Here is a 21,526-nt window from a genome sequence, read left to right as displayed (position 1 = left end):
TGCCGTCGGCAAGTCTGGCAGATTGGGTCGATTAGCCAACATTTTGAATGTTTACAACTCTCATGCCCCTCCCCACTACCAGCGAGCACCCTCCCATCGAGGTCGTGCTCGTCAGTGCGTCACTGTGCGTGTGTACCTGATTTTCTGTGAACGCGTCCGTCTCTTCAGCATCTATCAACACCATGGACTCGGAGGTAGGCTGCCCTGGCTAATCTATCCATAGATAGCAATAACCGAGGAATTGGAAGCTTGTTAGTAGATTTTCTCTCCGCCATCACGCTTCATGCAATCTCCAGGCGAACTTCAGGCGTGGCGTGTGCATGTGATATTAACGTGCGCGAGTGAGGGGGGATCTGTGGCGTGTGCACGACCTGTGATTGACAGTCAGATCTCACACCCCCCTGCGCTGATTGGACCTGATGAAGCGGGAGCGCTGGATTTTTGCAAAACAAATAACACGCTCCAGGTGGAGTTAGAAGCTCGGTTTTTTTCTAAAACCACCTTATTTATGTTGTTCTGTCGGATTATAGTGTCGATTACACTGAATATGATCAAAAAAATTTTGCCGACGGCAGCTTTAAGAAATAATTAAAAATTACATGAGAAAAGCTCTAGCATCATTTGTGCACAGATGACAATTGATTTGATATTGTATTTCATCTAGTGCAGTGAAATACAGCTATTTTCAAGTGTCTTAATACCTTTTGAGGCTGCTGTACTTCCCTTCTTCCTATCCATTAATTTGGGGTATATAATTACCCAAATAACTGTCTGTATTAGGGCTGGGTTGAAAATATGAATTTCTTGATTTTAATTGATTCTCATTTTGACGAACCAATATCGATTCTTAAACCAGTTGATGCGTGAACAAAACTTTACTGAAAAACTATTTGTAGCGCCTCACATCCAATAATCACAATATGCTTTGTTACTTTTAATGTAAAACAAAGTCTCAACTTTCAAAGTTTGTCATCTTAATCATGAAATAATCAAAAAATAAATGTTATTTTGGCACTCTTTAATGTGTGTGACAGATCGCTGTAGAACCGATCATCTCTTCCTCTTTACTAGTAGTTACAGCAACAAATACACATGAGTGAACATCAGAAGGAATGTTGAAAGATACAGAACAACTTACTGAAATCAATCATGACTCATGTAATCCATCAATCAGTGTTTCAACCTTGGAAAGACGCCAATAAAACAGCTTCAACGTCACGCTTACCTCAGAAAAACCATTTAATGACTATAAACTCGATAGACTGTTTATCCGAGGTTTATCGCAGTGTGTCCAGGCGCAGGTCCTTCATCAGATCTGGATCCGGCGGACTACGGTAAACCTCGGATAAACAGAGAGACTAATATTAGCGTAGACGCCATTCTTCTTATGATGTAACGAGTACATCAGGATATATGGGGAGTGTTCCCAGTTCCGGCTGACCTAATCTATGCAGCCTAACATTGAATTATAAAAGTCTATAATGTGTTATGTGTATGCTAGGTCAAAGAGATGTGTCTTTAATCTGGCTTTGGACTAACAGAGTGTGTCTGCTTCCCGGACAATGTTAGGAAGACTGTTCCAGAGTTTTGGTGCTAAATAGGAGAAGGATCTACCGCCAGCAGTCGATTTTGATATTCTAGGTATTATTAACAGGCCAGAATTTTGAGATCGCAATAGACGTGAAGGACTATAATGCAGGGGTGGTAGTGGCGCAATGGATAAGACACATGCCTTTGGTGTGAGAGACCCGGGTTCGAATCCACTGTGAGACACCAATGTGTCCCTGAGCAAGACACTTAACCCCTAGTTGCTCCAGAGGCGTGCGACCTCTGACATATATAGCAATTGTAAGTCGCTTTGTATAAAAGCGTCAGCTAAATGAATAAATGTAAATGTAAATGTAATGCGTTAAGAGCTCGCTCAAGCACTGTGGAGCTAAACCATTTAGTGCTTTGTAAGTAGTCAGCAATATTTAAAAATGTATATGATGTTTAATAGGGAACCAATGCAGTGTTGACAGAACCGGCTAATATGGTCATACTTGGTCATATGGTCATCTGAGGAGCTAGATGTAGTTGGTGTAGAAAATTAAGAAATTACTGTGTCCACTCCTTCTGTCAGCCCTGCATACGGGGAGCTGCTTGATGCAATAGCCCACGCCACAGCCAGGATAAATTGGACTTAAAAGAAACGGAAAGTCGCTGGCGGTCGACTGGACGAGCCATTCCTGGCGGGTCCTGATCACCCCTTCCCTGTGAGCCTTCAGTTTCTTCCGGACCTTCACACTGAGGTGGTGAGGTCCTGGAAGAACCCATTTTTGAAGTGCACTCTTCCCTTTCAGCATTCAAATGATTTGATTGTGGAGGGATTATGTGCGCAGAAGTAGGTGAATAGATATCTCTCACAGAGCAAGTGTCTTCATTGAGGGCTCGGGTCTTGCTGTCAAAGCTATGCCAGACCACCTCGCGTGGCCATAGGCAGCAGCGGGTCAGGCTGGTGTTGATACCAAGCCGACCTGCTCAAAGTCTAGGACCAGAGGCAGGGATTGTCTCCTGAGGCGGTCGCTGAACTTCGCCGCACTACAGATTAGGCTCTCTGGACCACCAAGCAGACGAACACTGCCATCGGTCATTCCATAGTGGTCATGGAGAGAATCCTGCGGCAAAATCTGTCTGGGATCAAGGAGAAAGAGAAAACTCTCCTCTTTGATGCTCAGGGAGCGTATTACAGAAAGATCCTAACTTTAGAATCCTATCTGTTTGGTAACCATGGCAATTTCAGTTAGGACCTCATTTAGGACAAAAGCTATTACAGAATGACATTTCTTAAGCGCATTACCTTATCTTAACTACGGATATGAAAAGGGTATTACAGGAGCATCCTAACTCCACAAAAATATTCTAAAAACTGTCTTAACTTTAGGACAACCCCACTGGTGTCTTAACTTCAGAAGTATTTAAAAGCCAACTGTAAAAAACACATAATAATAGCCCTGTCTGAGAACGGCCTCACATTTATTAATGATACAAGATGAAGAATAGCGATGTTTGATGGTGGAAAGACTTGAACACCCAAATGATGTGCTGCACTTTGACGACAAAACTTCAGACTCCTATGAAATAATGAAGGATTGGTCTTTGCCTTGTTTACCAAGCTTATCAAAACTGCACTTAATGAAAAGCACCACTTATTTTGTTTCTCCCTTTTTAATCTCTAGAGTTTTTCCATTTTACTTCACAGCAGCTGTTTGCGCGTCGTTGCGGGATTTTGATTACTACAGATAAGATAGGATAAGAATCCTAATTCAACTTAAGATTTGCTTCTGTAATACGAATTTGTGAAAAATCCTAAATTAACTTGTCAGATCTTTACTTTAGACTTAAGATAGAAAGTTTCTGTAATACGCCCTGTGGACTCTTCGTTACCTCTGTTGAGGCGGTGCTGAGGAGGTCCAGAGAGGCAAGGGTTCAGAAGCGGTGCTGAGGAGGTCCAGAGAGGCAAGGGTTCAGAAGCGGTGCTGAGGAGGTCCAGAGAGGCAGGGGTTCAGAAGCGGTGCTGAGGAGGTCCAGAGAGGCAAGGGTTCAGAAGCGGTGCTGAGGAGGTCCAGAGAGGCAAGGGTTCAGAAGCGGTGCTGAGGAGGTCCAGAGAGGCAAGGGTTCAGAAGCGGTGCTGGTGAGGTCCAGAGAGGCAAGGGTTCAGAAGCGGTGCTGAGGAGGTCCAGAGAGGCAGGGGTTCAGTCATCTGTGTTCAGAAGCACATCCTGCGGAGGTTCGAGTCGCCTCCTGAACCGCTGAGGGCGTTCCCCAAAGCATCAACCAGACGCAGCGTCTCATTCCCCTTCTCTGGGAACCGGGTTGCATTCACAACCTAAGACGTTTTTATGACAGTCACTGTTTAAATGATTGCATTTCAAAAACATAAAAAAGTTATTGTAACTTTATTATCATAAAAACTGCTTGCGTGCAATTTAAATGTTTGCATACAAATCACTTAATGTTTATTAAAGGTATAGTTTAAAGAAGAGAATTGTTTCCCCTTGATAAAAAGATACCGAACCTGATATATTTAAATTTATCGACATTGAAATTGGAATTGAAGCTAATTGTGAAATTTATGCTAACACCCTAACCCTAGTCTGTATTTACATACATTTTGAATGTCAGTGATTTTCTTCTTTGCTGGATTTCTGTAGTGGATTTGTATCGGTTTGTGATTCATACTCATTTCTTACTGAGAAAATAAAGCTTTGGAAGAAATTTCATTTGTCATTGATTGTCATCTTGTGTGAATCTGATCTATTTTGTCGCATGCTTAACATGTATTCTGACATACAAAACTCAGTGTTCTTTAAGATCTTTGAGTTTAGTAGCACAGATGCATGATTTCAGAGATAAACACATGATGCACAGGTCCCTGAGGGAGGAGAATGAATCAGGATGACCCATAAAGACTAGATGCGGCTGGAATGAGCTCACAATGAAGGTGAAAGTGACTGAAAGTGAAATTAAACAACTACATTACACTGAGTTTAATATAATTACAATCAGGGGCGGACTGGGACTTAATATGTGCAGAGCAATTTTTAACACCACTTAAAATATAAAAAGACAACACAATACAGAAATATACATTCTAATTAAAATTTTTGTTTTTAAAGACTATTAAATGTTTAAAAAGATGGTTTTCAATTATTGTGTAACATTGAATGGCTATAATTATTCATTTCATCTCTAGATATCAAGAAAGAAATTTAAGAAGGCTACAGAAAAAAATGTGGGATTAGATTTTTCTTTTATATATATAAGAAATGACAAATCTGTCATTAAAGAACACATACTACTTAATATTTAATACTTATAACCATGTCCTTTTGTTTTGTTAGATCTTATTTATATCTTGGTTGTTTTATACTTTATTGTTGGGGCATTAACAGCAGTTTAGTGCAGTTTTTATATGCAGTGCTTTATAAATAAATGATAGATTTTATGATGATTTTAGATCTTCGCTTCACTCTCCATCCAGTAGGTGGCAGAAATGCAACATTAAATAGTTTGCCAAGCCCCATTTAACAAACATGAGGTTTCACTAGTAGCTGCTATTATACTGTAAAATGAATAATAGATGTATATTAGTGAACAGGTCTCAGATCCAGCCACTTGACTAAACGATCGACTCGGTTGTGATGTTAAATAAAGCTTGCAACATGTCAGCGGGAAACTTACAGCTCATATATTATCCTTTCATGCAGTTACAGATGCAGTGTTTTGACTGAACCACTTCTACTTCTGCTGCACGAGATGAGAGCACATATTTATCATTTTCTGGGTCATGAAAGAGTCTGCGTTTGTGATATATTTTCTTCTTAAAAAGTTAGAACACAGTTAAACACAAATCACATTATAAAATAAATGCTTTTCTCCAAAACACATTGGCCATAATTATTGACACCCCTAGAATTTTTTATGAGTAAAATATCTCTGAAGTATATTCCCATTAATATGAATTTTTTTAGCATGCCAGGGTGACTGGAAACATGAAATTGTCTAGCTATGACTATCACAATGAGTAAAACCAAAGAATATAGTTCTGATGTGCAGCAAAAGATTGTTGAGCTTCACAAAATAGAAGTGGCTGTAAGAAAACAGCTGAAGCATTGAAAAACCCATTTCCACCATCAGGGCAAATATTAGGAAGTTCTAATCAACTAAAGATTTTACGAATCTGCCTGGAAGAGGACGTGTGTCTATATTGTCTTAAAGGTGCATTAAGCAACTTTTTCATGTTAAAAATACCCGTTTTCTAACCCATACATGCTTAAACAATTGCCTGATGGGCTGAATGAGCCCTTCTCTGATCACTGAGATTGTCTCTATAATCCTGTAAAGTAAAATAAATAAGAGGGATTCGGGCGTGGGCGTGACGTCATGCGCGTTCACGGCACGCTCACCTGGCTGTCTGGCAGGTTTGTGTATTCGCCGCCATTCTCCGTAGAAGATGGATTCTAAGAGACCGGCTTGTAGTTCATTTCAAACACCAACGCAAACTCCACGTAAGATAAAAAAAAAGAAAACTTTTGTCCGTGAGCGTGCACACTTCTGGCTGCAGTTTCGCTTGCCGCCAGAGGGGGCATAGTTCTGCAAAAACTCAGAGACTTGCGCAATGCACCTTTAATGCAAAAGTTTGAGTGACCAAAGACTCTTCAAGGATCACAGATGGAGAATTGAAGAGATTAGTGAGTCTTGGGGTCAGACAATGACTTGGGGCTACATCACATGTTGTTTAGGAGTGTTTCAAGAAAAATTCTCCTCACTCATCCAAAAACAAGCTCCAGCATATTCAGTTTTCAGACATGATTGGAACTTCAAATAGGACGGGATTCTGTGGTCAGATGAAACTAAAAAAATTGCTTTTTATCTGCAAACCCACCAGAAGGCTTTGGTGCACACAGGGATAAAAAGCTGGATCTGCTGGATCTTAAATGTTATGGACCTTTTTTTTTTTTTGCTGGAGGTCCTGGACATCTTGTTCAGATACATGGTATCACGGATTCTAGCAAATACCAACTGATAAAAAATCTCCAAACTCATCAGGCTTTATAGGAGAAAACTCAGAGCTGTTAACTAGGCAAAAGAAAGTTGCAAAAAGTATTTTATAAAACCATGCCAATAATTATGGCCAGTTTGTTTTGGAGAAAAACATTTATTTCATAATGTGATTTATCTGCCACTTTCAATTCTTTTCCTTTAATGAAAGGTTAGATTTTTGTGAAGTTTTTGAATGAAAGATCAAAAGGATTAACAATGCAGATTTATTTTTACTGTCATCTTTGATCATATTTACCAGTGGTGCCAATAATTCTGACCGCAACTATATTCATTTTCTCTTTTTGTAATTTTTTTCCTCATCACTATTTCCCATCTCTTGCTATTCTTTTTTTTTTTTTTTTTTTTTTTTTTTTTTTTTGCTTGTGTATAATAAACTCAAACATTTTGCATTATTTCTATCTGCATTTTGTCTCTTGCCATCAGAGCTTAGATCGGCCCCAAAAAATCAAGCCCGACCCCACCAGAGCCTGTGCACGTTGTGTCCGAGCCCGGCCCGGCCCGACACATTAACTGTAATTATGAGCCCAAGCCGATTTAAACCCGACCATTTTTTAATACGTGGGCCGTTATAACCAGGGGCGGCACCAGAGAATTTTTTAACACAGGTGCTGAGGGGGTGCTAGATATATTATATATAAATACTAGCAACTCAAATGGCCACTTAATATTTAATATTCAATTATTTTAATTATCACAATTAAAGTATTCATTTTATTAAATTGAACAAGTACAACATTCAGCATTCAATCAAATATTCTTAAAGATTTATTATTATTAATAATTTGGATTATATAACATGGATTACATAATCTGAGTAGCCTATTTCTTTTCTTTTTGAATTGTTTAATTTAAAGACATTTCAAGCTTTCTTTAGATTTGTGAGGCATACACTGAGTTTCGGTTCATTTATGATGAGATGCGCTCCAGTTCATGTGCAATGCAAGTGACCACGCCGGCGCCTCCATGTCATGATTATATTGTCTGCTATATTTGCTTCTTATTTATTAAATCCACGCAATTGCTTGATGAAAAATAGATTAAAATTAAGATACAATTTATACAAAACGAAATTCACTTAAAGAAAGGTTTTCTACAAAACAAAACTTAATGAAGTGGTCAAAATCATGCCTGACCCACTCCATATCTCTCGATATATTGCGCATCCTATCTTACTCGTGCTGTTCACTTTTCATAATCAGCATAGATGGAAAAAATAACATAATATTTTAACAAATATAAAACTAAATACGCTTATTTAATGGCTACAGCAGTATAGTAGGCCTACAGACTCTCTATTTGTACAAATTGCTGCACATTCATTTAATTCTGAATTTTGCTCATAAGTTGAAAGGCATTTGTTTGTGCATAGTAAAACATATCTGCAACATTTATCAAGTTCACGGATAATTGTGCATGCATTTTTTTTATTATTATCTTAATGAATAATGTAACAAGGACGAAGCATTTAAACTGCGTTGGTTGTTTATTCAGAATGGAATGGATCGCAAATGGATCCGAATGAAGAAACAAACGTGAACAATGATGTTCACAGAAAATGAACTTTGGATGGCCTAGGAGGAGTAGGCTACTACTCTAATATAATTCAACAAGGTTTTAGTATATAGAATATTTTTAAACAAAATTAAAACAATTGTTGTTTTCCTTATATGTTAATGATTTTCCAAACTGTTGTAAGCAAACAAAATGTCAGTTATATGCAGATGACACAGTCATTTATGTATCTGCAAAGACTCCAAGTTTAGCCACAGAAATATTAACAAATGAAATGATTGGTGTGTCACAGTGGTTACAGAACAGTTGTTTGACCCTGAATTGTACAAAAACTGTCTCAATGTGTTTTTCAATCAGAAAGAAGGAAATGAGTGGTTTTATAATTAAGATCAATCAAAAGGAAATTGAAACAGTTAATAATTTTACATATTTAGGTGTTATTTTAGACTCTCATTTGAAATTTGATATGCATGTTAAGAAGCTATGTAGAACAATCAAAACAAATCTGAATTGTTTTTACATGATTAGACCATACATATCCTTAAAAGCAGCCAAGTTATACATGCATGCAATGATTTTTTCACACTTATCTTACTGTGTGACTGTCTGGAGTCAGGTTTCTCAACTGACTATTAAACCTGTTAGATCCTTATATAAACAAACATTAAAAATCCTGGATAAGAAACCAACCAGATGGCATCACTGTAGCATTTTACAAAAATATAGTTTGCTTAGTTTTGAAAATTTTATAAATTCATCTGTTATTAAAATGTTTTTTTTAAATGTTTAAATAATCTTGTGCCAAAAGTTATATGCAAATTAATATCAAAACAGAGTAGTAGGGGGATCGCTACAAGAGGTGCAACTACACAGAACTGTATAGCACCACAGAGAAAAACTAAATTTGCACAATCTACATTTACAGTTCAAGGTACATTGTTATGGAACAGCTTGTCAGCTGAATTGAAAATGCAAACACAGTTGAATATTTTTCAAACAAAACTGAAAAAGTGGTTCAAACAAAAGCAGATATGTGAACACTGATGGTTGTACATAGTCTTGGTTGCTTATTTTATTTTACTTCATTTGTTTTGTTTTTTTATTTTGTTTTTTTAGCCTAACCAGGGACTGGGGCTGCAAATTAGCCTTTGGCTAGAAGCTTATATGTAGAGCATCTGCTGCATGAAATTGTAGCAATGTTATACTGCATTGTCCCTGCTAAATAAACTGATAAATAAATAAATAAAATAAATATTTTTAAAGCCTATTATCCCGGGCCCAGTGTGATGCATGCGAGTCGTGACGTGTTGCATTTTGTAACACAAGTGCTTGATCAAGGGCCCGGCCTGAGGATAGTGGCGGGAAGTTGGGATGGGGGCATGTTTACCATGGTAGACGTCTGGGCATCGAGGTTATGAGTGTCTGGAGTTTTGGTGCTGGAATTTGGTCCCATTCTTGCCTTATATAGGTTTCCAGCTGCTGAAGAGTTTGTGGTCGTCTTTGACGTATTTTTCGATTAATGATGCACCAAATGTTCTCTATAGGTGAAAGATCTGGACTGCAGGCACCCGGACTCTTCTTCGACGAAGCCATGCTGCTGTAATACCTGCAGTGTGTGGTTTTGCATTGTCCTGCTGAAATACACAAGGCCTTCCCTGAAATAGACATCGTCTGGAGGGGAGCATATGTTGCTCTAAAACCTTTATATACCTTTCAGCATTCATAGAGCCTTCCAAAACATGCAAGCTGCCCATACCGTATGCACTTATGCACCCCATACCATCAGAGATGCTGGCTTTTGAACTGAACGCTGTTAAACATGCAGGAAGGTCTCCCTCCTCTTTAGCCCAGACGACATGGTGTCTGTGATTTCCAACAAGAATGTCAAATTTTGACTCGTCTGACCATAGAACACTATTCCACTTTGAAATAGTACATTTTAAATGAGCCTTGGCCCACAGGACACGACGGCACTTCTGGACCATGTTCACATATGGCTTCCTTTTTGCCTGATAGAGCTTTAGTTGGCATCTGCAGATGGCACGGCGGATTGGATTGTAAGTATGTAAGTACGGCTAGAAGTATTCCTGGGTCCATTTATTAATGTCTTTGACACAATCATGCCGATGAGTGATGCAGTGTCGTCTGAGGACCCGAAGACCACGGGCATCCAATAAAGCTCTTCGGCCTTGTCCCTTATGCACAGAGATTTCTCCAGTTTCTCTGAATCTTTTGATGATGTTATGCACGGTAGATGAAGAGATTTGCAAAGCCTTTGCAATTTGACGTTGAGGAACCTTGTTTTTTACAGATTGGAGAGCCTCTGCCCATCTTTACTTCACAGAGACTCTGCCTCTCTAAGACATCCCTTTTATAGCTAATCATGTTACAGACCTGATATCAATTAACTTAATTAGTTGCTAGATGTTCTCCCAGCTGAATCTTTTCAAGATTTCTTGCTTTGTCAGCCATTTATTGCCCCCGTGCCAAATTTTTTGAGACCTGTAGCAGGCATCAAATTTAAAATGAGCTCATTTAGTGGATAAAAGTGTAAAATTTCTCTGTTTAAAAATATATGTTCATGGGCGTCAGAAACATTGTATATGGGTGCGACAAGACCCACCCAATTTTTAAGAACAATGATATTAGACCCACTCACTTTTACCGTCTCTAATTCAGCGCATTTGTCTGTTCACTTCTCAGAGCGCCATCAGTCAAATCCATTCCACTTGAGGAATGCCCTAATAAATTAAACTCCATTCCTCATTTTAGCTACAGGGTTGATTTCCACGCCGCTGCTCAAATCCTTTCCACTCGGCTCATTCAGAGTCCCACCAAACCCTTACTTTCCAGGCTAGATGAGCCAATGCGCATGTGCTGTCCTAAGCGCGAGTCTCAGGTTCCTATGGGAACCAGAGCTTCTAACAGATCGATACAGTGACACAAAGATTTTACCAATCAGCGATTGCCTCTTTTACTTAGAAGGCAGGACAGTTTCTCCCATTCATAAGTAATAGGAGTGAACTGTCTTTCTAGTCTTTGATATCTAGCTCAGGTGGGTCTGGCTGTATGCTCACATACTATCACTTTGTTGCACTAGTCTTTGTTGCAGCATTGAATTACAGTTACACTTATAAACTTTGTTGTTATAACGCTTATCTGACGTTTTTACTAGGCTAGCTAGCTACAGTACATCAATCAACCAGTGTTAGCAGATCTTTGAATCCTGGTCAGTGAGAGAAGCTAGTTGTTGTACCATGTCTTGATATTAAAGCTAAGGTGCTACTGTATGGTTATCCTCACTGACTAGCAACATTGTAACGTGCAGAATGAATCTTGGCATTGTCTTGCTGAAATAAGCAGGGATGTCTCTTAAAAAGACGTTGCCTTGATGGCAGCATTATGCTAAATATTTTCTCATGCTATAGCCAGACAGAAGTTTCAAAACACATGTTATAAAAATGGACACTTCCAGTTCTTGATTATTACTGGCTGAGCTGTGTTCGATGCCATTGTAATATACTTTGTTACCACACTGCTGAGCATCGTAATAAAATGAGACAATGTGCAGCAAGCAAAGTTGCAGTGGAAAAAAATCTCACAGTTCGAGCGCCAAATACACATGGGGACAGCGAGGATCAGCTTCAAGAGAGAGTGAGACCAAGACATCTATCATGTAACTTATCACATCATACGAAGTTTACTGGAACCGATCGCGGAGAACTTGTGTGTGTGGCCCCCACAGACGAAGAGCTACCACCTGCCGCGATACATCAGCCAGAACCTGAGGAGAAGAGGACCGAGCTGACCCTCCCCCGGATGAGTCTGACCAGGGGTGTGAGCGCACGACATCAGCGGACGAGGGAGTTGTAACTACTGAAAATGAGCACTTGCTAAAAAAAATTGAGGAAACATCATCTCCCAGTCTATCCCACACGGCACCTTCATCATCGCTGTGTTTGGACAGCATTAAGGACTGTATGAGCTATGAGTTCCACATTTCATTGCTCTATATGGACTGTGCTATTCTTACCATTTTTCTGTCATGTGTTGCTGCACCACGAAGCTCAGCCAGTCCTCCAGCCCCGCTGCTGCCGGATGTCCACAGCCTTGCTGCGTCTCCGGGCGAGTCCCTCGTGCATCCACCTGCAGCACCGGTCCGAGAGGATCCTGCGGCTACGCCTCCGGCCTGCGACCTCTTTGCTCCGTCTTGGTCAGTCGTCACACCACTTCCACCATGGACTTGCGGGCCGTCCACTGCACTCCGTCCCTCCACCCCTACAGCTGCAGAAGGTTCCTCCTTCCCCTCCGCGTCACCTCTGTCCTCCATCACACCGGCTCCGCCTCAGCCCTCGAGTACTCTGGCTCTGCTTTTGACGATCGTCGCCCCCTGGCATTGCCTTGGTCTCAAGTACCAGTGATGTCGCTCATTTCCATCGGCTCTCCATCTGCGCCAGTGGATCCATCGGTCGTCTGCCAGTTGTCGTTAGCCTCAACACCACCTTGGCTTCTCCCTCCCTCTACTCCGCCGTAGACTGTCACCTCTGGGGAACTCTGGGTCTGTGCCATTGGACTGCCTCCACCAACACCACCTGGGTCTTGTTGTCCTAGCATCACCATCCTTTTACCTGATCGTCCTGATACCACCATTCCTTTGCCACATCCTCGCCCTCCTCCGGAACCTCTGCTCCATACCTCCCCCTGTCTTCATTTTGTTATGGCGCGAGGTCGTGCCTTGCCATTGAGGGCGTTCTGTCACCATTCTGTTCTGTTTAGTTTCATTTTCATGGACTTTCAGTTTTTTTTTCATTTGTCACGTGTCTTTGTTCAGAATTCCGCCACTTGTTTGTCTCCTTGGTTACCGTTATCATTAGATCATATGTGTCAGCTGTATATGATTAATTATCCCTGTTTGTGTTCCATCTTAAATTGTTCCATCACCTGCACTCCTTGTCCGGTATTGCTTGTGTATGGCTGCTTGGATTATTCCAATAAACCTTGTGCTATATTCTTCATCTTCATCCTGCTGGATCTGCTGCTGCTTTTGACATAATGAACCACCAGATGCTCCTCTCTATCCTCATGACATCTCATCTTCAGGGTGTTGTGGAGAGGTGTCTAAGTTACAACATCTAGCTACTGGAGTGCCTCAGGGCTCATTGCTGCGACCGCTTCTCTTCTCCATCTACATGTCATCACTAGGATCTTTCATTCAGAAACATGTTTTTCCTATCACTGCAAGACTGATGACATACTGTACGACCTCTCATTCCAGCTGGATGATCCGACGGTAGCTTCTCGCATCTCAGCCTGCCTGAGACATTTCTTACAGGATGAAGGACCACCACCTTCAACTCAACCTTGTGAAGACAGAACTGCTTGTGTTCTCAGCCAACTCAACACTTCAGCACAACTTCTCCATTCAGCTGTGTTCATCATCCATAACTCCATCCAGGACAGCCAGGAACTTTGTCCTTGTCCAAGCTCTTGTTCTTCTGCAGATCAACCACTGGCTCTGCTCCTCTATAGACCCTTTTACAGCCCACGTGATCAAATAGTTGCGCGCGCATTTTGGCAACGGAAGTGGTGTTGTTCCCCACTGGTTCTAGCGTGTTAGCAACGAAAGTTTATCAAAACGGTTTCCCAGCATCAAAATGTCTGGTTGTTGTGTTTACGGTTGCACTAATAGATATTCCAACAAGGGGCTTAAATTTTATAGGATTCCGACAGGATCACGGCCGTTTCAGAAGAACCGGCGGCGCCTGTGGCTGCAGGCGATTAAACGTGTTGATTGGAGCGAGGACACAATAAAAAATGCTCGCGTCTGCAGCGCCCACTTTATATCAGGTAAGTTTATCTATGTACTCTTGAGTTTAATGGAAAGCAGCATGGTTTACATTATTGATTGTCTGTAGCCTACGGTGTAGTTTATCAATGCAGCTGAAGTTTGATGACCACATACAGCTAGTTTCATAAGCTGGTTTTGGATTTGGCTAGTAAACAAACTGTGTGTGTGGGTTATTTGCAGATGAAGCATTATTGGACTCTAGTAATCCTCGTTTACATTAGTGATTGTCTGTACGATGTAGAATAATATTCAAATGCAGGTAAAGTTTGATAAACTGGCGGTAGATTTGGCTAGTAAACAAACGTGTGTGTGTTTTATTTGCAGGTGAGGCGTCATTGGACTCTAGTAGTCCTGATTTTGTGCCTTCTGTGTTTGTGTACACAAAACCGAGCCAGAACCCCGAAGCAAAGTTGGAGAGGTAAGAATATTTAATTTCCCCCTCTGTTCTATTTAGTTTGTTTTTCTCTCTTGCATAACTGTACATTTCTGCTGTTTTTATTGTAGATACCATAGGAAAAGGAGGAGAGATGACAGACCTATAACGGCAGCAAATCTATGTGTTCCTTCTGAAACTCCGAAACAAGAATGCAGCATGGATCATTGTCTAGGTATGAATATATTTCATCTTAACTGATTGATTGTCAGGGTGTGTGTGCCCCTGCCAGGCATACTGCTCTAATTTCATATCTGTATATGAGAACACAGGCCCCTGGATGAGTCAAATGCAGACGAAAAATCTCGCCCTGTGATCAATAAAGTATCTTCTCTTCTATCATGGAAAAGTTTTGAAAAATCATTGCTAAAATGTGTGAGAACCCCAAATTGTGAAATTGTCTGCATTGGTTGCAGCACATGCTAATTTTTCACTTTTCTTTATTAAAGCTGAAGACGACATCCCAGTTACAAAGAGGGAGTATGATGACCTGAACCGGAGACACAGTCAGCTTCAGGAGGACCATGTACACCTGTGTCAGAAGTTTGAGGCACTACAAGCAGAAAATGTAAAGCTGAAAGAGGAGCTGCAGAAATCTACATTTTCCTACACAACTGTTAAGTGCAACATTGGACAATTGTTTTTTCTCACCGGACTGACCTCTGTGCTCTTTGAGTGGCTAGTTACAAAAATAACAGGCAGCTTAGAAAGAATTATCCAAAAACTTACACTAGAAGACCACCTGTTGGTTATATTGATGAAATTAAGGTTGGGTCTATCTAATACTGACTTGGCATATAGATTTAAAGTATCAAAAACCACGATTTCAAATATTTTGCGGAGCTGGGTCCCTGGTATGGCCTTGGTCCTTAAGCCACTCATTAAATGGCCAAGTAAGGGCGCAATACTTAAAAATATGCCAAAAACATTCAAGCGGAACTTTAAAAACTGCAGGTGCATAATAGACTGCACAGAAATTTTCATAGCTAGACCCAGTAATCTGACTGCTAGGGCCCAGACATGGTCAAATTATAAACACAACAACACAATTAAATATTTAATCGGCATCACTCCAGCTGGTGCAATTTCATTTCTATCTCCTGGGTGGGGTGGACGGGTTTCAGACAAGCAGATCACAAAAGAGTCAGGTTTCTTAGAACTTTTGGAGCCTAGGGATGAGGTTTTAGCCGACAGGGGATTTCTCATCAGAGACGAGCTTGCAGCTTATGGTGCAACCCTTCGTATCCCTCATTTCACAAAAGGAAAAAAGCAGCTTTCTGCACAGGAAGTTGACACATCTAGACAACTTTCTCGTGTGAGAATCCATGTGGAGCGAGTTATTGGTCGGTGGAAAAACTTTAAGATTTTGCAAACAGTTATTCCAGTGTCGCAGGTTAACATGCTAGACGATGTTGTGACTGTATGTGGTGCCCTCACAAACCTCTGTAAGAGTGTTGTTTCCAAATGAGTAACACATTACCATGTATTAGTTTTAACGTGATTTACATTTGTAAAACGTATTTACTGTACATGAAACATAATGCATTATAATAAACCTCCCAACATCGGCTGTCACTGGTGTGTATAATGTACTTCCCCCAAGATTATCTCAACAATTCACAGTGCTTTTCAATTTCATTGTTATTAGTAGTTTAATTGCAATGTATGCAAGCAAGCAACATAGTTACTATTAAAGTACTATAGCATTACAAAATAAAACTTTAAACAGAAGTGCGTCAACACATAGCAATCAATAACAACAACATAAAATGTAAGGAAAAGGATAAATGTAGGTCTGGGTGAAGAATAAGAATAAATGTAGGAAAGAATGATGGAAAAGAATGAATGTAGGGAAAAAAATTAAGGAAAACAATAAATGTAGGTCTGGGTAATATGGACCAGATTCATAACACAATACAGAACATTTCCCAGTCCTAAATTTAATCATTCAAACGTCAACTCTCAGACATTCCCTACATAACCATGTTGCTGGCTTCCTTTTTATGTGTGCACAGGTGTAGTGAACGCGGTTGCTGCATTTGAAACAGATGACCATTTTTCCAAAATCTGGCCTTTCACAGTATTTGCAGGCTCTCTGTGATACCAAGACAGGGTCATGTCTTCTTGTCAGTAGTTCAGGCAACACACTCGAGATAAAGAAGACTTGTGCTTTTGGCAAAGCCTCCTTCAAAAACTCTTCATTTCTTAGGATACGTTGCACAATGAACTCCTTCTTGGACCACAGCACAAAGTCACAATATTTAACATCACACACAAACATGTGAAGTTGACATTGATAGTAGTATGTGTGTGAATGCTTCAATGCGAATGACTTGTCCAGACAAAACTGCTCATCTTTTGTACATCCTTGAAGGCTATCGCTGTATTTGTAGGGACACTTGATCTCTACCACCCCTTTGCCACAGCAGGTACATCTTGCTATCCCATCTGGTGATGATCCAAGGTGTGGCTCAGAAGGTTTCACTACTAAGCCACATGAGCTGACACTGAAATCTGGATGGCTTTGGGACATGTATGCAGTGTAGGCTTGTCTTGCCGTTTCCTCCATGTTCTTACCCCAGAGCACAGATGGGACATTTAATTCTGTTCTTTTATACTGCATTATGTCGTTTAGGTATGTTTTGCTGATCTTGTCAGTTGTGGTCGATCGGTGTAATTTAGTGCTTGTGATTCGACCAGCCCTATAGGTGAACCAGTCCTTTGACTTTGACTGCTGCCGTGTCACAGATTCCAGTTTCTCACATTGATGAGGTTGTATTGTAGTTTTAAGTCTGTGAAATGTATCCTCACATTTAACCTGCATTTCCTGTGGTGAAAGTTCTCGGAGTGTTACATCAAATAAAGCAGTCAAAGGCTCAGGTAAGTCAGGATGCTCCTCTGAATCAGTGTCAGATGATGCGGTGTCTGTGTCGCTATTTTCCAGGCTTGTCAGCACTGCAGCACAGGGGTCCACAACCAGCAGTTCCCGGATGTCATCATCTGTCAACACTGATAATACAGCAACAAAAAGACACAGTTACTGTGCTGCATAATGTTCACATCAGAGCTTTAAACACACAGGTGTACAATATACATCAAACAAATGTAATTTCTAAAAATAAGTAACCTGAAGACAAACGCAGACCTATTCAAACTTACATAAATTATACTGATAAAAATTAAACTGTCTGTACTGTAGGCATTTTCATCTCTGCATCACCAAGTTACACCTTTCTCATGCTACATTATGGTGTCAAAACACTATGGCAATAGGAAGCTTATCTAGGCTGTCAACTATTACATGCCTCTGGGTGTGATACTATTTTTCCTAGCAGATGTTAAAGGTGCTTGAAGCTGCCTGTCTAGTAGGGCTTGCATAGACTAGTCGAGTAGTCGATAGATCGACTACTTCAACCACTAGTCGACGCTGTCGGAAACAATCGACTACTCGAGCGTCCATTAACCATAAATGAATTAAAAATGGCCAACGTCACCAACAGACGCCACACGTCAGATGTGTGGAAGTATTTCATCAAGGATGACAAAAATATTGTAATTGGCCAACTCTGCAAGAGGCCGTTCACATATTGCGTCTAAAAACGTGTGGAAAGCGCGGCCGCTGTCTCCTACAAGCGCTCGCGCTCCCATGGCGTCTGTCGGTGCTATGCAACCGTGAACTGCGCTCTCCATGATGACGATGAAGAAGTATCAGCAAAGGATTAATTGATTTCTAGCCCTTGCATTAGCTTTACTACTAGATATATTTCTGGAGATGAGAAGGAAAAACCCGCCTGGAAAAACCACTGTCTATGGGAAAAACTAGCGCACCACGTCAGGGCCGCTGGAAGTGGGGGTGCTGGGGGTGCTGCAGCACCCCCTGTTTTCACAGAATTGTAAATGCAACACATATGTTTGTTCATTAAAATGTATAAATTTTTAGCATTTAGTCATTTATTTGTAATAAACACTTTAAGTGGGCTATTTAAAAATTGTTATTTATATGTTAAATTATCTTTTTAAAACATAAGCGCAGAGTGTTACGTAATATTGTGTGTGTGTCGAAAGAATTTGCCCGCAGCTGCTCAAAAAAAAAAAAAAAAAAAAAAAAAACCTTCAAAAACCCCACTGTCAGTGTTTTGTAAGGAACAGGCAAATATGTAAAATATAGCAGGAGACATTTTAATTGTTTACTAATAAAACAACAGTTATTTTTTATGTCAGTGTCGGCTAGATAGATGAAGTTGACGACTCGCGATCTTCGCAGCGCCAGAGAGAAATGCACATTTCATACGAATTACATAAGCAGCGCAGTCTGTTTTCTTTCGTTTTGAATTGTTCTGCTTAAAAGTATACATTTCAAGCTATCCAAATGTCTCAGGTCTGTGAGGCAATAGGCTACCTTATAGGCCTACGCTGAGTTTCATTATGAGACGAGCTCCAGGTTCGCCAGCGCCTCCGTATCCTGATTATTTATTTTCTAATAGCCTATATTTAGGCTACTTCTTATTAAATCCAGACAATTTGTTGATGAAACATCGATTAAAATTAAGATACAATTAATACAAAACGAAATTAAATTTAAAGACAGGCTTTGTGCTTTCAGTTTGAGGTCTCTGTGAAAGTTTTAAAACATTATTTTAGTGCCGCTTTAGAGCGCTCACGTCCGTAACGGAGAACTGTCTGAAACATTTTTTTATTAATTTTTTGTGAAATAAATTTAAAAAAAAATGCGACTTAGTCCAGTGCGACTTAGGCTATAGATGTTTTTTTCTTCCCCGTGGCGCATTTTGTGACTGATTTGCGACTCCGGAGCAATAAAATAAAAGGGACTCCGGAATAAAAGCAGAATCAATAAAGTCAAAAATGTGATGTGCAGTCAGGTTTGAGTGTGTGCGCGTTTTTTGAGGAGTTTTATAGTCTTGATATTGTTTCTTATTCAAAAGTGGTGACGCCCCTATTCCCCCCCCCCCCCCCCCCCCCCAAAAAAAAAAAAAAATCAGCACCCCCAACCTAAAACCTCTTCCCGCGGCCCTGCACCACGTTGTTTCCATATGAGCGCGCTCGCCGCGCCTACATTTGAAATAACGACCTTGAGCGCGAAAAAGACGCGATATGTGAATGGCCCCTAGAAGCAGACGTCTGAAATGAAAGGCAAGAACGGCTATTTATTTGGCTTTAGACTGTTACATGAAAATTTAAAAATGAAATGTCATAATTATAATGTTTTGAGAGTTTACTTATGTAATTGTTGCATTAGGCTATGAATTAATAAATGTTTATTGATAAGATCTAGCTATTTCATGTCTTTTCATTTAAAGTAGCATGAACCACGAGTGGTCGAGTAACTCGAGTATTGTTTTGATAAGGAATCGACTAGCAGAAATCAGTAGTCGTGCAACCCCTACTGTCTAGCCTCTTTGGTTTGAGGAACCTGATTTCCCTCAATGGAGCTGGTCTGACTTCTTTCCTGCTGATGTCTTTCCACATGCACACTCCAGATGTAACTGCTGCTTTCTCAGTCCTTCCCATCCTAACATAGAGCTCAACTTTGAATAATATTGCAGCTGCATGACTGCAGCATGACCCAAGCCTGAAATTTCACAAAAACATAATAAACTTAATGGCTGATCAATAATGTTATGACCAGGGCTTGAAAGTAACATTTGCTTTCACCCAAATTTCGTCTCGGACTATGAAGTAAACAAACATCTGACTTACTACGTGTGTATACGACCTAAGCCTAAACAGGTTTTGAATGTAACTGAATGATATTGGCTGGCTGCTGACATTTTGAACACTGTTGGCACTGTGTATTTCGTGAAAATTGTAGTTTCAAACCCTGGTTATGAGAACATATGAGAATATGAAAAGGAGAGTAGTTTAAACCTGAAAGGACAGTAACACTGAAGCACAATTCATCTTTGTATGTCAACTACAAGCCCACAACACCAAAAAATAGCCTACTTACCCCGCCATACAGGTGCAGTTCGCCGTGAAGACGTAGTTCTCTCGTTGGTTGATTATAACCCAAGCCTCATACATCGTTGTCTTGTGTCCTTGTCTTTGACTAGGAAGAATTTCTGATTTCAACACACAAAACTCTGAGTCTATGTCATGGTATTTGACGTTCTGTACATGACCACAGACAACGTATTCATAAGCATCCAGTGATTTATATGCTCGTAATTTCTCTCGGGTGTACACGCTTGGTTTCTCAACTAAATACGTATATATATCTGGCCACTGTATATTTGGCCATCTGCTAACGTCTTCTATCCACTCCACTATAGTACACGGATCTGGTAGCCGGATACCATTTGATAAAGTCAACTTTTCCAAATAACTTTCTCTGTCTGTGTTGCTTAATCCGCTCGCGTAGCTTGACACGCTGCTGATTCTCGCCATACTTCCGTTGCCAATATGCGCGCGCATACGTTGCTACGTCATCATTGTGTACAAACAGTAAAAGGGTCTATACCTACACTCACTACTTCAGACCGATGTGTCTCCAGAAGCTTGTGTTCTGCAGTTGAACAGCATATTGTAGTGCATCATCCCAAACAAACACAGAATCACTTTCACAGACCTTCATCTGGAATGTTCCCTGCTGGAGGAATGACCTGCCTAACTCAACCTGAGCTTTTAGCCATATTCAAGAAACTGCTGAAGACGTATCTTTTCTGCAACACTTGGCCCAGTATTACAAACACCTTCTATTCCATATCTATTTATAAAAAAATTAATATAAAAAAATGTCCATGTGTACTTTGCTGGACTAACTGGGACTGGTCACAGCACTTGCATATTGTTGTCCTATGGTTGGTTTGATTGCTGCTAATGTCATTGCTCTCCTCATGTGTAAGTCGTAAAGCGTCTGCTAAATGATTAAATGTAAAATGTAAATGTCAAGTCTTTTAATGAAAAAAATGTATCAAAATTAAGCGAGTTTATGCTTAAAGCAAGAACAAATATCTGCCAATGCAGCAAGAAAAATAATCTCGTAGATTTTTTATGACCCCACTGGCAGATATTTGTTCTTGTTTTAAGCATAAACTCACTTAATTTTGATACATTTTTTTCATTAAAAGACTTGACATTTACATTACATTTTTATATTTAATCATTTA

At 40.2% G+C, this 21,526-nt stretch overlaps 2 long non-coding RNA genes across 2 annotated transcripts; both read left to right on the top strand.

Annotated features, from left to right (window-relative positions):
- Positions 1 to 2,394: 2,394 nt before the first annotated feature.
- LOC309481173 lies at positions 2,395 to 4,257 on the top strand. Its single transcript, XR_014199931.1, has 2 exons — positions 2,395 to 3,450; positions 3,717 to 4,257. It is a non-coding gene; the product is annotated as an uncharacterized lncRNA (long non-coding RNA).
- A 9,418-nt stretch (positions 4,258 to 13,675) lies between these two features.
- LOC309481168 lies at positions 13,676 to 14,558 on the top strand. Its single transcript, XR_014199926.1, has 3 exons — positions 13,676 to 13,965; positions 14,291 to 14,384; positions 14,471 to 14,558. It is a non-coding gene; the product is annotated as an uncharacterized lncRNA (long non-coding RNA).
- Positions 14,559 to 21,526: the final 6,968 nt, after the last annotated feature.

This window comes from Leuciscus leuciscus (assembly GCF_965113295.1).
Source record: "Leuciscus leuciscus genome assembly, chromosome: 18".
NCBI lineage: Eukaryota > Metazoa > Chordata > Actinopteri > Cypriniformes > Leuciscidae > Leuciscus > Leuciscus leuciscus.
The sequence above is the reverse complement of the archived record's forward strand: the minus strand, read 5'-3'. Positions and strand labels throughout refer to the sequence as shown.